Below are 15,098 nucleotides of genomic sequence, written 5' to 3'. Positions count from 1 at the left end.
AGTGCCGGTACCTCTTTCCAGGCCTGGAACCCCATTGCGTACAATAATCTCCAGAATTTTTAATCACTGCAACAGCGACACAATACTCTAGACCCCCAGGGTGAAAGGAGACCTACCATTTGAAAATACGATGATCAGGTTCTTTCCGGACTTTACTTTCCAAGTGCAGCGACAGAGAAAGAATTGTGACCCTGGATCCAGAGAGTTGAAATATACAATGCTCTTCCCAAGGAGGCTGAAAGCGATAGCTGAGGGGAAGACCTGGCACTCTGCAACTCCAGAAGAGGCGCAGGTGGCTGGAGGGGCTGCGTACCATCGGGAAGAAACAGGACAAGGATTCACATCAGAGAACAGGATTTACCATGAGGAGCAGTGAGGCAGCTTTCGAGCAAGGCCAGCGGGCTATGCCATCAAGCCTGGCTGGCCTGACTAGTGTGGGAGTAGATCCAGAAGAATTAAGGGGGAATTTAGAGTGGAGGTAAGATGAACCGCGCTCAACCCGGCCCATGAGAGCTCCCTGGAGGGACGCTGGGGACTACCAAGAATCTGGGCTGTATGTGACAGAACTAGTTGGCAGAGACTCTTCACTGAGACTCACAGGAGCTACTAGTTGTAGAAGGGTTGGGACAGGAGGGGGCAGAGTACAACTTGATAGTCTATGGGTCCAGCAGGATTAATCACCCCCTCAATGTATTAGCTCGAACTGTTATGTATGTTCAGAGGCGACAGGACCCACCTGGAGACAGATACTCCCACTGTGAACACACACAAGGAGGGGTGGAGCAGTACTCTGAAGAAAATGTGGAGACAGTTGACTTAGCAGTGACCCCCTGGGAGGCCTTTAAAATGGTTATCAGAGGTCGGGCGCAGGCCAAAATAGGCACCACCAAGAAATATAAATCCATCAAATGTGTCACCCTTGAAAAAAGAGATACTCCATTTAGAGACCTGAGCATTAGGAACCAATCCATAAGCAGTAGTTGAAAGACAACACTTACAAATTTGACAAAAATAACGCAGAGCTCTAGCATAAGACAGTGCCAGGGCACAAGAACTCACCACGCAACATCAGCTCTATGATGTAGGGGATAAGGCCAATAGGATGCTAGTGTGGTTAGATAAGAGGCAGATGAAGGGTAGTTGGGTTGCTGGCTTGCGACATGAGAAGGGGAATAAGTATGAAACAGGGACAGGACAGACATAGCCGAGGAATTTGGAAAAAAGGGATCCACACATACTACACAGAACACACTTTAGAGGACTGCAGAGATTTTCTGCAGGAACTATTTGAAGGAGGCCTAACGGTGGATGAAATTAGTTCAGCATCTTGTTACTAACAATCCGGAAAAGCAGTTGGACCTAATAGCCTGCCAGTAGAGATGTACAAGACCATGCTGAATGTAATGGCTGAGCACATGTTAAACATGTTCAATCAGGCACTTCAGGAGGAGTTTTGCCGCCGGACCAACAGATGGCAGTGATAACAGTGATCCCAAAAGCAGGTAAACAAGCCACTAAAAGTGGGTCATACAGACCAACCTCACTACTCAATTTTGAGGTAAAGTGCTCGCCAAGTTCCTGGCCATGAGCTGCACATAACAGGACAATACCCCGGGGAGCAGGCAGCCCTCCTGTCTCTCGATGCCAGCATGGCTTTTGATAGTGTGGAAGGAAATCACCTGTGTGCAGTCCTAGAATGATTCAGCCTGCGCCCTAAATTCATAGGTTGGGTTAAACTTCTCTATAACCAGCCCCTGGCCAGAGAGAGGGTCAATGCAATGGTTTCCCACACATTCACACTGCAGAGAGGAACTAGGAAGGGGGGCCCACTGTCCCCAATTGTATTTCCACTAGCCCTGGAGCCACTTGCTGAATGGGTACAGCAGGACCTGTTGCTTTGGGGATACCAGTACAGGAAGAAAGGGAAGACCGAATATCACTCTATGCAGATGTTATTTTGCTATCCGTGAGGAAACCGAGGCAATCAGTTGACCACATCCTAGAGTTCTTACGCACATATGGGGACTATTTGGGATAGCAGATTAACTGGGATAAATCAATGTTATTTCCACTGGCTGGAGGAACACCCACCTTGACATCCAGATGTAAAGTGCCCCTGCAGGAGCGAGGTTTCATGTATTTGGGGATGTACATTATGCAGGATTCCAACGAATTTCATCATCAGAACCCAGGCAACAGCTCGATAGGTTTATAACCGATGCTAAACATTGGTGCACGCTTCCCCTGCTATTGATGGGCCGAGCGGCACTGTTTAAAACGATTGCCCTCCCATGTCTGCTTTACGCGCTGCAATACACACCATACATGATACCCCTCTCCTTCTTCCGTAGGGTGAATTCAGAATTGCGGGTATTACTGTGGAGTGGGGCAGCCCCGCTTATAGCAAGAGCAAGCTCCAAAGAGGTTTCTTTTAAGGAGGCCTAGAGGTGCCTGACTTCACAGGTATTATTGGGCCTCACAACAGATGAATTTGAATGGCTGGATGTTCGAAAACAGGCAGAGCCAGCGTATAAGGTAGATAGATTGGCAATGGGAACACAAGGCCCACATGATTTGTTATACACGAATGAAATAGTTAAGCACATCCCGACGCATACCAAAACAGTAGTCAGGCTGTGGAAGGCGGCAACAAAGTACTTGGGTTGGGAGATGACGCCCTGTGGGCGGGTGACCTTCTGAAGGAGGTATGTAAATTAAAGGGCTTTGCCAAATGGGTGTTAATAGTGATTGAAATAATAGGAGACATTTGGAGAGGGGGAGCATATATCACGTTTGCTGATTTACAAAGGGATTATGAAACGGGGAAAGGAGAATGGCTTAACCTTTTCGATGCTCATGACGAGCTCAGCTCGTCATGAGGGACAGTGCTAAGGTGCTCATGACGAGCTGAGCTCGTCATGGCCCATGCAACGCTCACACGCGGGGATAATTCCCCTGCTGTGCTGAGCATTCCATGGGAACGGGTGTGACCGTGACGAGCTGAGCTCGTCATGAGCACCTGAGCACTGTGCCTCATGACGAGCTGAGCTCGTCATGAGCATGGGGGCGCTCTGTGCGCCCCCGCCCCCCAGCACAGCGGGGGAATTACCCCCGCTGTGAAGGGGTTAAATACCTTCAACTAGGACATGGATTATGGAAACATACTATTGAGAGAGAGCCCCTGGAGACTGCCTCACGGGACGGGACAAGACCGTATCCTTGTTGTTTTACAAAAAGATAATTAATAATGCCCCGGACCACATGGTTGCCATGAGTTGGTATGGGAACAAGATGTGGATTCCATGGAAGATGAGAAATGGGGAGAGGTGCTGCAGGGTCCAAAAGAGGTGGGCGATCCGGATGAGGTTCTGACTTATAAAACCTAAAGTGCTACAGAGGGCGTTCTACCCCAGGTCAGTGCTGTACAAAATGGGTAAGAGCGACAATACGCAATGTCACAGGGGTTGTGAGTCTGAGGGGTCTTTTTTTCACCTGCGCTGGGAATGCCCAATCCTGTTGGAGTACTGTGGAAAAATTGCCAAGGCAATGTCGGAAGTGGTGTTCATGGAATTCCCATTGGAGCCCAAATGGTTCCGTCTGATAACGGTGGCAAATGACGACTGGCTAAGACACATAAAGCAATGGCTGGTGCTAGGCGCAGTGGTAGCTTAGTGAAATGTGGCAAAGAAATGGGGGGCGACTGCCACTCCAACAGTAAAGTAATGGGAAAGTGATCTAGACTGGTGCTGGCAGGCTGAATTCAAGATATATAAAAGCAGAGGGTGCACCAAGAAAGGGGAAAAGATTTGGGGAGCATGGCAGACATTCTGAGGCCTATAGATAGGATAATGTGTACTGATTTATTCACTGTTAGTTAATATTGTAATATGTTACTGGATGTATATGTTGTAACCTCAAAAAGGGATGGGGGATGCAATATAAGTTCTCTTTGTATGTTCAGTAATCTTATGTACCAATAAAAAGATTTAAACAGTTTAGAAAGTGCTTTGCAAAAAAAGGGATTTGAAAATATGGGTGAGGAAAACTATTTTTCTATATCAGAAGAGGAAAAAGTGAAAAGAGGGCCAGGTGGCAAATGTATAAAAAAAGAAGAGACATATGGATGTTACATCTAACAAGAAGGGAGTCTTTATTGGCTCAAAAAGATTTGCTGTTCAAAGCGGCACACAGGAAGTAATAGATATTTAAGGAGTAAAAGAATTGACATGGAAATCACCAACTTTATTTTGTTGATTTTCTTTCAGAAGGTAATCTGACATAAGAGCATTGAAAGTGTCCAATATATATTTTCAACCTAAAGGGATGGAGTCTGAAATTTGGAAGATAACTAATATGATGTGTGGTTCAGTATTTTATCCCAGATTTGACACTTCTCCAAATTTGTGCGTGGTGAGATGTATAAAGGAATATAAATGTAGGTTGGTGGAAAAGAGGTGTACTGGAGTGAACCAGCTCTTGATTTCTTATTAAAGGTGTTATGAACGCAACAATTGCAAGATGGGTGAAGGCTGTAATGAGGGAGGCAGGTGTAGATTTGACTAAGTTTACCGCACAATCTGTCAGAAGGGCCATGGCAAGTAACATTTATACTTTAGGAGGACGAACAGCAGAAATTCTAAAGGCAGCAGAATGGTCTAATGCTGACACGTTTAGGAGCTTTTATTTTAGAGCTATGGAACATGTTTCAAGCTGTGCTTTGAACGACTTTGAACAACATGCATAATGCTAGCCTCCTGTCTTGCCATAAAATGACAATTCCTAAAGGTTAACTGAGTAAAGAATCAAAAATGTATTTCCAAAACATGGTTGTGATTGGTGTATACCAAATTAACCTATTTTGATTTACTTGTAATTCCCTTGTAAAGTGGTACACCATGTGCCCAGGTCATGTACGTTAAAAGCTACTAGAGGGCTTGCAGGATTGTTTGCGTCACTCACAGAAGTAGTCTTTCAAATTTGTTGCAGGCCTGCCATTGCAGGGCTTGTGTGTGCAGTTTACTGCCACTTCCACTTGTCCTTTAAAACATTTTGCCAAGCCTGAAACTCTCTTTTATTATATATGTCACCCCTAAGGGCATGGTGCTATATAAGTTAAAGGTAGGGCATGCGATTTGTATGTTTGGCATGTCGTGGTAGTAACAAACAGCCTATTTTGATTTTCACTGCTGTGAGGCCTACCCCTCTCTTGTGGTAGCATTTGTAATTCCTTAATACTCTTTTGAGTTGTAATTCCTGATCAGAGAGGAGAAGCTTTTTGATGTTTCATATGTTTGGAATGGTATTGATAAATACTACTTAGGTTGGATTTAACTTTACTATTTTAGAAATGTCACTTTTAGAAAGTAGCATTTGTATGCACCTACTGCTATTTGTGCCTGACAGCCAGTCTCCAGAACACGTTGGGACTGGGGTGGGTAACAGATACAATTATGCATTCCCTCTAGACAGCCACAACACCGACACTGAACTGCATCTACATTCATCTGCATACTGATGGGTCTTCCTGGACAAGAGGGGGGAGGGAACACTTCACTTGACTAGGTAGTCTCATAAATCCACAAAAAGGGCTGATTTACCCCCCACAGCTAGGCTGGCAGACAGGACTGGGTAGCATGGGGCATCTGGGCACTGCAAGGAGCTCCTTTAAGTCACCCTCACATCAAAGACACTTTTGAGTATAAGTACTGGGACTCTGACCCCATCTAATGAAGCACTACTGGATTTGTAACCAAGCTCTGTCAAAGGAACTGCTGTGCGGGCCAAACAACTAATCTGGACTGCTTCTCTAGAATGCTTGCTTCGTTACATGATGCCATGATGCTTGCTGTTCTCTGACTCTGTTGAAGGAGAGCAGGACTCTGCCTTCTGCCAAGTGACCTCCAAGAGCTTGCTGGCTTGCCCTCTGTTCATGAAGTCCCAGGGTCATCAAAGACTTCATCACTTTATTATCACTGTGGCACTCTGCAATCTCTGAATCTGCTGATTGTCAGCGTGCCTGCCTAGAGATAAGGTGCTTTGCTTGCTCAAAATTAGAGTTCCACATTTGAACCTGTGACCGGGAGTGGAGCATGCAGGATCTCCAGTTGCATTGTTAATCAAGTGCTACTGCTCCATTCAAAGATCAGTGCATCATATTACACTCATGCTGCAACCCTCCAAGGCTGTGTGTGCTGATCACTGCTGAAGCCTCTGAAGCACCTCCTGGGTGGCTCTTTAGCGTAGTTTGCCCAGGAAACCAGGGGCCTGCCTGAGATGTGCAGCACGTCAGCCCGTCTCTGCCCCCGGACCAACGCTGCATCTTCCATGCTAGTGATTTCCCGTCTGGAACCACACAACAACGTGGGACCTGCTAGCGAAGCCTGGTGTCATCCCCACAAAGGTACTGTGACTGAGACACTAGGAGGCAACCTCTAGGGAGGACCCCAGACCTGATCTTGGTTGCTGTCAACCGGTCCAGCATGACCGCCTCTATTCACTAATTTTGCATGCAATCTCTGAAAGTCATAACTTGAAAAGTATTACCTGTATTTTAATTGTTTTGGTCTGTTTGGCTTATAATATAATAACCTAGTTTGATAAACTGGAGTCTTTTCTGAAGTATTCATTGTGTTACTGTGTGTGTGTGTGTGTGTTCTACAAATACTTTACAATTTGCCGCTTTAAATAAGCCTGACTACTCTGCGTCAAGCTACCAGAAGGTGAACACAGGCTATCTCTTAGGGGCCAATTACGAGTTTGACAGTGCGGTAGTGGGACTGCACCACCAAACATGCATGAGAACTGCCCGCCATATGATTACTTTTTTGTGATTGGCAGGCATTTCCTCTGGTGTTCCCACGGGTGTACCTATAAAATAGGCACCACAATAGGAATGTCAAAAGAGGTTCCTGCACGGCAAGGACTGAAAAGTCCATGCCATGCTGGAACTCCTGTGCACTCTACATGTTATGCCCTCCTATGGGCATTCACAGGGTGTGAGGCACTTTTGTTTCCTCTCCCCCTGGCTTCTCATGGATACCTCTGGACCACCGTGCCGGTGGAGTCAGCAGTGTCAGGGTGGCACGTTTACTAGGGTTGTAATGTGGCAGTTGTAAGACCGCTACCCCACCAGACTCGTAAAAAGGCCCATAGTATGCACCAGCTTACCCTGACTAAAGTGGTGGTTCCTGTGTGGCCTGGATGTATACCTTAGCCAACCAGAAACCTCCTTTCTAACACCATTTACCTAAATATCATCCTGAAAGAATGTTCCTTTTTAAAATCACCAAATAGCAGCTGCATAGCCCTTTGGAACACTGCTGAAGCTGATACAAGTCCAAAGGGCAGTCTTCAGAATTAAAATGCTCCCTGTGGGGTAATGAATAAAGATGAGGGATTTCACTTATAATCAAAGTGCTATGTTATATAAACTGTCCCCCCTTTCATGTTCTCAACATTTCGTTAATATTTGGTAAGGGACACCTGTCCTCCCAAATTGACTCATTCTAGCCCCTGAAGTCTATGCATATTCCTATTTTCCTACTGCTTTGTTTGCTAAAACTATTGGGTTTAGCCATTCCCATGCTTCAATAGGGTCTATCAAGCCTTCATTACACATTTTGTCAAGTTTCATTTTTAGTTATTTCACTGTAAGGTTATCCTCACTATCACAATTCTGTAACATAATGGTTCCTTAGTACCATCCATATTTGTCATATCCACACTATTCATACTTTTACTGTATTTATAGGAACTACGTGTGCCTCTTTTACAAATGCAAGCAAAATGTTCGTTAGAATTGCATCTTCTAACATATTTGAGTCAAAGCATAGCATTCCTTATCTGTTCTTAAATGGCCTTTCTTGTCAGATCTAAAGAAATCATTTATTTTGCATCCTTTCTTCGAACCTTAGAATAATTTCTATCTTGTATTCTATTATATCTCCTTTTGTTTCCGCTGTAGAATTGTGACATGTTATCAAACCTTGAAGATATTTCTTGAATGTTTGTTTGTGCCAAACAATTTACTTCAAATTGTTTTATACCATATCAAACATATTTAAGTTTTTCAACATTTTCTATTTTTCCAGAGCAAATTTATTGTCACTGACAACTTTTCTTGCGTTTTCTTGCTTGCTAATTTATGTTCAATTTGGTCATGTAATATCTCATCATGTGATGTTCTAAAATTACATGGCACATTGCTCTCAGAGGTGCACCAAAATCATCAAGAGATTCACCGGGTAATTGACCTCTACTTATAAATTGATGTCATTCAACTACTTTGTTCTTTTTTCGTATTTGGTATCTAATCATATTATAACATCTTCGTACTCATAAAACCTTTCAATACTTCTTTCCTCAGCATTTATGACTGTAAGAGGAATATGTTTTACAAGTTTTCTCCCTTCTGCTCTAAACAATGTACAAAGTATGACTAGTTGTCTGTCTTTTAAGGGTAAACATGTCCTCACCTATAGCCTCAATGTGTGCTTCGAGACACTCTTTCAATTTACACTACTCTAGAATTGGTTGTCCTGAAAATTGTAGTGCCATTGTTGGAACACTGACACCCTCGATATGAATCATTGTTGTTATCAATACTGTTATTACTATAGTGCATATCTCGGTATGCTGTTCTACTCTAATATATATTATTATTTACTTAAAGAGTGTGTGAATATTCTTGTAATGCACTTGTCTCAATTCCAAATTCCTATTTAGAATGGTGTGTGCATCAACTTGTGATGTGCTTGTTTTATTTACAACTTTTGTTTTAATTACAACCCTGTACCTTGTACAAAAAGATGTATGCATCAGTGTGTAATGCTATCATTTAAATTTCAACACATTGTTTCTGTCATTAATTATATAGGTGTGCATATCACCGTCATGAAATGCATTGTCTTTTAAAAATACATGGTCTAGAGTATGCTGGGCTGGCCAATGCTATCCATATTTGCTCAAGCCTCTGTTAGCAATTTGGCTACATTTGCTACAAATGAGGAGAACCTGCTTGTTGATGTGATAGTGTTCGCAATGCTCTAGAGCTTCCGCACACTGTGTTCATTCAGTGATGCAGCAATGACCTGGAAAAGCCTCCCCACACAACTCTAGACCATCAACTCACTTCCGGAATCCCTCAAGACCTGGCTGTTCGAATAAGCCTCCAGGACCTGCGAGCACCTTGATACCATATCGGCTGATTAGCTGCACTTTATAAATCCTGAATGATTGATTGAATCTTCTGGGATGCTCGAGCACTGGAAATCTCCGTATTGTGCTCATGCCCAGTGACTTAAAATAACTTTTTCCTAATTATTGTTTTTTCGACAGTTTTTTCGACGCCAGTGCAACTACCTTCATGCTTCTTGAGCTTTGAGCTGACAGCTCCAACTCTGTTAAATGCCCGTTCCAATATCAGTGGCTAATAATGAGTCACGCAAGTTACACAGGCTGGACTTGAATTGTCCGAATTTACTGAATTTCTGCTGTCCAGCCATCAATATTGTGAAATTGGAAATAAAGGCTCTCCAACATGAAATGTACAATCAATGTATTCAAGAAGAACACAGGCATATACAAATGGGACCAGTTGGCTACTGCCATTTCCCACTTGCCACATTCCAAAAGTCCATAATTCCTGACCCTGTTAGACAAGTATAGAATGTTAAAGTAATAATACATGAATGTCATCTTTTAACAATCGGCATGAGAAGTTTCAGCAAAATTCTCCACCAGAGGGGCAGGGAATTTAGAGTGAGTGGGTAGGCTGCTTGGAGGTTCTTTAAAGCATCACAGCCGTCAGGCGGTGTCGAGGTCAGCTACTCTTTCCATAAATCCAGCATTGGCCTTTGCCTTCATGTTGCTAACAATTATATGTTACTTTCAATCCACTTTATTCTACAGTTATTATGGGTCAGAGGGTTCAATACTTCCTCATCTGTAGTGAAGCAGTAATGCCATAAAACATTTGGGCTAATATACAGCTATCAAAATGAGCTAGACTCTTTTGCTTTGTTTTATTAACACTGGAAAGGTTTCCTAATCAATAGTGTAAATAAGGACTTACTTAAGTAAACATTAATCTTCATTGAGTCCTACTGTATTGTGCCCTACTGTATGTTTTACAAACCCTTTAAAATCTCTTAGATGAAGCCTCAGGAAGTTTGACCTTGTTCCCGAATGAAATGCAAGATCTATAAGTTTAGCTTTTCCACTAAAAAGCAGTGTCAAAGTACCCAAAGACGGGTACCAGAAATGTAAATAACTGTAAATAACTGTTTATCATTTAAGAACTGTCAAATAACCATTGACAACCCCAAGATATGGACAAGAGAATTGGCAAGGGTAATAGTGTATTGAATCAGTTTTCTCAGATTTTACCTTAACTCTCTCAAAACTAAGTGAAGTGATACATATCACACTTAAAGGGAAAAAGACATCCCTTTACATATACTGACACCTCTTCCGCTATTTATCATTTTTTTCCCGCAGTGCGGGGCCTCCCTCCAGAGCAGCCTGTCTGGTAGAGGTGAGGTGTCAGTATATGTAAACCCTTTCCTCTACATTCCTAGTTACTCTTATATTCAGGGGCTGAGTAAGCGCATAGTAGATGAGACATTCGCAGCGACCATCTACTATGCGCTTACTCAGCCCCTGAATGTCACCTTCGGGTGAGTGAGGGGTCTTATCCTTAAGGGATGTCTTTTCCCCTTTAAGTGTGTTATGTATCACTTCACTTAGTTTTGAGAGAGTTAAGGTAAAATCTGAGAAAACTGATTCAATACACATGGACATGACTAAAGGTGTGTTTTTTGGTATTTAGTTGATATTAAGGGAATACACACCCACTAGTCTTTAAACTTGTTCCCTTCAGACCCCCAATCTACGGTAGTTTTATGAGAAGGGTAATAGTGTGGGAAGCGTTAGTGGTGACTACAAAGCGGGACATTGTACAATGTTCACAGAGGTACTATTTATGGTGTAACAATGACAATGTAGAAAATGACATCACACATCATTTGAACCACATAATATTACAGTAGTGACTTAAAACAACACAGAGTGCAGAAAACAACTGTCACCTCTAGCCCATATAACCTGCCGAGAAGATGCAAGATAATGCCACTAGTCTTTTTCCAGCAAGTGTGCTGTGATTTACGAAAGATTTCTCTACCAGCAAAACCACTGCATACAATGAATGCCTCTGACTGCAACGCCATATTGACCATTTCAGGAAAGCCACAGGGATTAGTTTGCACATTTCATGAATACCTACGGAATAATGGGCCATATGTATCAAACAAAATTGCATTCGCAAACGCCGAAATTCGCAGAATTTCGGAGTTTGCGAATGCAATTTTGCCAAATGGTATGTATTAATTCAAAATTAAGATTCGCAAAATTTGCAGTTCATTATTTTGCGATGCATTTAAGGAATCGCAAATTTTGCGATTCCTTTAATGCAATGTAAGAAGCACCAAAAAAGAGCAATTTGGCCTTAACGCATCGTAAATTACCTCCAACTTCAAGTTGGTGGTAATTTGCGATTTCTTTGAAAAATGCATTTTTTTGCATTTTCAAAGTGCAATGCGAAGCACATACATGCCCTTAGGGCATGTATGTACGCTCCATGTGCACCCGTGCTTATTTCAGGGGTGCAACAGGGTGTCCTTTTGACACCCCTGCACCCTTGAAATTGCATTCTCAATTTGCGATTTGCTAATTGCTAATCGCAAATTGAGAATGTCTTCCCAGTCATTCCTATGGGCCTGTAGGCCCATAGGAATGAATGGGGAGGTATTCCTTAATTGCAAATCGCAATTTGCGATTCGCAATTAAGGAATATGTAGGATTCGCAAAATTTATTGCAAATCCTACATACATAGCATTTTGCGATTCTCAAATAGCGATTCGCAAAAAATCGCTATTTGAGAATCATAAAATGACTTTTTGATACATATGGCCCAATATATGTTGTTGTCTGTATTAGCCAGACATATGAAAAACCTCTACATCTGACATGATTTAATGCAAATATCACGGATATGCTTCTACTCCACTGTGTTCAGCGGTCTAGCTAACCCACCTTCACTATCAACTTCCTGCTGTACCTGCAGCTCAGCTTTGTGTGGTTTAATATCATTGTTCTTTATCCCAGTGAATCTGCTCTATAACTAGCACAAGTAAGCGGTGGTCTAACTTAGCTGGTTCCCTGGGCCTCACTTTCTGGTCACAGCTCCTGCTCTGCTGCAAGTGAGTTCTTCAGGCTGTCCAGGATGGAGCACCCATTCCAGTAGTCAAAGATCCTGCTCACTGGCATGCTGTCTCTGAGCTTGTCATGTCCTGACAAGGTACTGGTGCCAATGTCTGACCATCTGATCCAGGCACATTCTCTGATGCCCTTAAGTCATCATGGCGTATTGCTTATTAATAAAGAGACCCCGCTGGTTTAATAAAACACTAACAAACTAAACATCCCAATGACGAATGTTGAGTCACTAGCACAGGCTCTGGTTGATAGTGAGCAATTTATTCACGTGCCACAGGCACGTTGATAACAAGACACTTGCTGCCTTACTCACCTTGGTGAAACTACACTCTAAATCTGTCAGAATATAATTACACAGAATTTGACCCTTGCATAAGAATCTCCTTAATGGCACCTATGGTTGTTCTTGTTTTTATCTCCTTTTCCCCTTCCCTCTTTTTCAGGTCTCAGATCAAGGAACCAAATTGGACCCGGTTTCCTAATTGCAAAGCTGGTTACTATCCAATCACATAAATCTTCGAGCCAGCATTGCAGTAGTGCTAGAGTACAATAATTAATTGCTTTAATATGGTCCTGGTGAATTGCCACCAGACCCATTAGGGGCTACTCCTGGCATTAAACATGTCGACCTTATGTACGACACAAGCACTGTAGGATCATTACATCCAGCCGGGGCTCAATTCTTTTAGTTAGGCTAGTGCCCCGAGGAATAAAAGTATCAGAAAGGGTTGCTCTAGACCTTTTTTATTTGTCACACACACCGCACTACCCAGCCCACACACCTGCACTCACCCCACGGCTTCATCAACAAAAGATCTCTGCCAAAAAGCCCCTTTGTGGGTGCCCGTCGGGCATTGCAGCGCTGGCCCATTGAGGAGCAGGCTCAATGATGAAGCATGACATCCTTTGGAGTGTGTGTGGGCATTCCTTAGAAAGACCTGAATCCTCCCTCACATCTAGGAACTGCATACCCCCTTTTGTTCTCTTTTCTTATATCTATAGGACCCTACACCTCTGGCATGGGACACCTAGGGGAGACTTTAGGGGTACTAAATATGTGAAAATATTGCTGATCCTCATTCCATAGTACTCCTAGCACAAAAGTCATGCAATTTCACTAAACCCAGGGCATCTACAACTAATTGTATAAGGGTCCTAGTGTACCCTAGTGTATGTAGGTGGTTTTACTGCTCTAATTGTGTTTTCAGCATAGCACTGGTCCTGGGCCTGGTTAGGCAAAGCCCGGGGACAGTCAGAGTCAGTTACCACCAGTACCAGTAAGCACAAATGTGGGGTTGCCCTGGGCACAGGATGACTTTGCAACATAGCCCCCCCCCCAATTAAAAGGTGATGGTTTATTTTTTTATTTTATTTTTTATTTTTTAAAGAACCTTTATTGTTGTAGTACGGAGATACAAACATGGGCCTACAACCAATCCGGCCGGCCGCTATTCAAATCGGTTAAAAAGTAATGTAGTATAAAAACATACAGCGGTCCGGAGTTCAAAGGCAGAATAGCATCCAGGATATGACATATAATTAAAATACCATGCGATAATAAGGATCTGTGACGGTTCATTTTGCAATAACGAAAAATAAAGTAAAAATAAATTTCGCATAATCACACACATCCCTAATACAGCTAACTAAAAGTAAAAGGTTTTACGCCAGCGATGTACATAAATTGAAAGAGACGGGGGAAGGGGTATATGAGTCAGGATAGATGCAATAAACACAAGGCAATCATGGCGAACTAGCCCCACCCCTCAAGGCGAAACACAATATGGGAAACATGGAAGACGACAACATCGAAATAGGAAAAGGGCAAAGGGCCAAAGAAACAAAGAGAGAACAAAATAACAAACCCATCCCCCAACCCCCAACCCTGCACCCCTGCAGAAGGCTTCGACCTACCCCCCCACCCCAGCAGCGTGCCTGTCGCCCTAAATAAGAGTCCCGAAATACAGAGAAGAAAAAGAGAAAAAGAAAGAGAAAAAATACAGGAGAAGGGCCCTCGTTCTCCCACCTCCGCGTGCAAAAATCGTATAAACAGTAACGGTAGAAGAAGTACAAGTAGCAGCAATCACGTATAACGCAATCAATTACATCGCCGCTAAGCGCCCCTTAAATCACCATCAACCATCTATGAGTCCCTCCATGTCCCAAGCGAATTCACCCCTGGCCTCGTCTGTCAATAGTACCAACGTTGAACCATCCCTCAGACGGGATACAAAGTAGCACAAAGGGTCCGATTGCACCGGGAGGATCACGGAGTGTCACCGCTCCATAGGATCCCAGCCACTGAAATTTTGCCGATGATGCATGGCGGAAGTCTGATTGTTACAATGTCAACACCGCCAACAGTCTCGAGTCCGAACACAGTCCCGCCAGACATGGAAAGGGAAACACACAATGCGGGAAGCGTCGAAACCCCGACGGGGCCGTCCAAACCGTGTATCGACGCTGTTCATCCACTCGCCGGTCAGAGAAAGGCCCCGATGAGACAATCACATGCGCCACAGGTGTATCCACAGTAAGCTCACGAACCAAATCTATCCACGTTTCCGAGAATGTAGACTCATCCAGGGAAGACGTCAAGGAGGCAGAGGCAGACACATCGGCGCCTCCTTGAAAGCGATCCGTGCCATTACAAGGTGGCGGGACAACACTGGCGGCCATTCTTCGTCCCAATTCTCGGGCCTCCCGGATCAGGGCAGTTTGCAGGGTTGTTAGTGCAGCCAGTATATGATTGGGCGTGGGCGTTTTCTCGCGTAGCCAAACCCCGGGATTCTCTTGTGCACCGGTTTCTCTGCCCGGATGAGGG

The sequence above is a fragment of the Lissotriton helveticus genome, chromosome 11, assembly GCF_964261635.1.
Source record: "Lissotriton helveticus chromosome 11, aLisHel1.1, whole genome shotgun sequence".
Classification (NCBI taxonomy): Eukaryota; Metazoa; Chordata; class Amphibia; order Caudata; family Salamandridae; genus Lissotriton; species Lissotriton helveticus.
Note: the sequence above shows the minus strand (reverse complement) of the source record.